Source organism: Delphinapterus leucas, unplaced genomic scaffold (assembly GCF_059928025.1).
Source record: "Delphinapterus leucas isolate spDelLeu-1000000601 "Yukka" unplaced genomic scaffold, BTC_Dleu_Yukka2 spDelLeu_asBTCV2_sq25, whole genome shotgun sequence".
In the NCBI taxonomy this organism is placed as follows: domain Eukaryota; kingdom Metazoa; phylum Chordata; class Mammalia; order Artiodactyla; family Monodontidae; genus Delphinapterus; species Delphinapterus leucas.
Genome location: NW_028322234.1, coordinates 19,205,340 through 19,208,226, shown reverse-complemented (window position 1 = coordinate 19,208,226; position 2,887 = coordinate 19,205,340).

The following is a 2,887-nucleotide window of genomic DNA, read 5'->3' as shown; positions in this document are numbered from 1 at the left end:
CCCACTCCCTTCCCGCCGCTCTGCTTTCCTGCTCCCTAAACATGAACCTACCTCAGGGCCTTTGCACTTGTCAGTGCCTCTGCCCGCACACATCCTGGGGGCTCCTCCTTGGGAAGGCAGCCCCATTCCTGGGTCTCCCTGCATCTCGGCACTGGTTTGACTTCTCCATGGTGTTTGGCACAGCCTTGTAGCAAGTCGCCTTCCCAGGCCAGGGGCCGTGAGTGCCCCATTCACTGGTGTCCCGGGGCCTGGGAGGGCTCTCGGGGAAGGGCTGCTGAGTGAGCAGTTACCCTGGGAACAGGGCTCGGTGCTGGGGCACACACCCAGCTCCACCCTACGTTTCTTCTTAGTAAAGGACTTGTTTGTGTTCACATGGGGGAGTCAGTGCTGGGTGTGACAGTTCACCAGGGGTGCCACCTCTTCCCCAGGACTGGCTCAGGAATGGGACCTGAGAGGAGGTCTGCAGGGGCTTTGAGGGATGGTGTCCTCTCTCGAGACAGGAAGAAGAGACCCTGTGTCTTCTTCTTGGTTATTTCTGGGACTGTGTGTGGTGTCTAGAGCACAGGCAGTCATCTTGCTACCAGACACAAGTCCACGTGGCCGACGCACAGGGAGGCCAAGCAAACCGTAACATCAGAGTTTGGAGCAGAGAAAGGTTTATCACAGGGCCGAGCAAGGAGACGGGTGTTGGTGCCTCCAAAACGCTGAACTTCCCGATGGGTTTCAGCAAAGCCTTTTTAAAGGCAAGGTGTGGGAGGGGCGTGGTAGGTTGTTGCAGGCTTGGTGGTGCTGGAATCCTTTGTTCTTGAAGCTGGTCATGATGTTCCTGTAAACCTCCAGCAAGACAAATGTTATTCTCTGTCCTGCACTTTTTATCTCCCTATGAATGGGCTCTTAAAGGTCAGAGCCCTGAGACAAGGGCTCTCCCGTATATTTCAGGCTACAGGCAACATTCTTGTACAAAAGGTGCAGAGCCAGCATGACTAAGCACAGGCAACAGGGCACAAAGGTTAAGGCAAAAGAAACAGCTCTAACATGGAGTCAGATTTGTTCTTCCCTGTTCCATTGTGACCATGAGACCTGCTAGTCTAAGGACGTGGGCTGAAAGATCATCCACTTGGCGACCTCTTCTGTGTCTGGGCTTCCTGTTACTTGACACAAATAGTTCTCTGAAGGCTGAGTAGTTGTAGCTGGGCTTTCTGTTCCCCGCAGCCACAAGCACCCTGATACATACCCTTCCAGCCCCAGCATTTCATGAGAGATAACTTCAGCGATAGCTGGTGTTCAAAATAGGCTGTCTCACATGGTCAAAAGAAGGTGAGCATGGGAATTCCCTGGTGGCCCAGTGGTTAGGACTCAGCGCTTTCACTGTCAGGGCCTGGGTTCAATCCTTAGTCAGGGAGCTAAGATCCTGCAAGCCATGCGGCCAAAAAAAAGAAGAAAAAAAAAGTGAGAAAGTGATCGTCAGGGTAGTTGCTTGGTCCTCACCGCCCCAACTCCTGCCCCACCTCCCATCCCGGGATCCAGCCTTTGGGAAACCCCCTCAGGGCATCACAGGACCACATCCCCCAAACCCTCTGTGTGGAGACCCCACCCAGTGTGACTCTCCATTCCTTTGCTTGGCTGTGCCCTATGCATCATTTAAGACCCCCGTGCCTGTGATGCCTTGCGCCTGGGTGTGGCCTTGCCATCACCTCTGTGAGGGTCCCAGACAGGAAGGCCTTAGAGAGCGTCTGGTTCAATCTGGGAGATCCTCAAGAAATCCCGTTGTGGTGAAGTGTCCTAAACCCTCACCTGGCACGCAGTGACTCACAAAAAGATAAGTTCCACGTTGTTGCAACCAGAGAGATCTGTCATCATTGCAAAGTCCCATACAAAATCTTTGTTCAAAAGTGAGGCCGCTTATAAAAAACAAGGTCCTATGTATAAAATAGATAACTAGTAAGGACCTAATACATAGCACAGGGGGAACTACACTCAACACCCTGTAATAAGCTATACGGGAAAAGAATCTGACAAAGAGTGGATATGTGTGTACGTATAACTGAGCCACTTTGCTGCGCAGCAGAAACTAACACGACACTGTAAACCAACTAGACTCCAATAAAAATCTTTTTAAGAAGACACTAAAACAATCAAGGCCACTTAGCTACGAGATGGCTCACTAGACCCACTTCCGACGAGCTGCGACCACGTCTGCCATCCTGCACGAGGGAGCCCATCCGGCAGCGCATTTGTCCCCATGACAACCCCAGGAGAGGGGACTGGTCACAGCCCGGGGTGCAGACTGGGCACCGGGCTCCAGGGAGGCTGAGACGTGGCCTCCCCCACCCACGGTCACATAGAAGGGGCAAGGTGTGGCTTCACCGTAGCCCCACATCCCTCTTTCCAGCCAGGCACTCTTATGGGGTCAGGAGAGGGCATTCCAGGGGCCAGAGCTCTGCCAGCCCTTGAAGGAGAGCCAGGGTCCATCTCTGCTGCTCAGACAAGTAAAGAAGCAAGGAAGTTCACAGTCCAGGAGCTGAGATTCACTGGGCAGAAAATGAAGGGGCACTAGCACAGGCTGAGGGGCATTTGGAACTTTGATGGAAAGACACCAGGGGTAGCAGCTGGGAGACATCTCACTGCAGGTGCTGGGCCCGGGGCACGCAGACAGCAGAAAATAAGATGGGATCCCTCTCAATTCCTCTTCTACTGCTGCATACGAATCACCACAAACTTAGAGGCTCAAACGGGAGGGATGTAACATCTGACAGTTCTGGAGGTCAGATGTCCAAGATGGGTCTCACTGGGTGGGGCTGGCTCCTTCCTGAGGCTCCAGAGGACCAGTCCCCTGCCCCTTTGGGGGTCGGCAGAGTTCGGTTCCTCGCAGTACCGGGACTGGGTC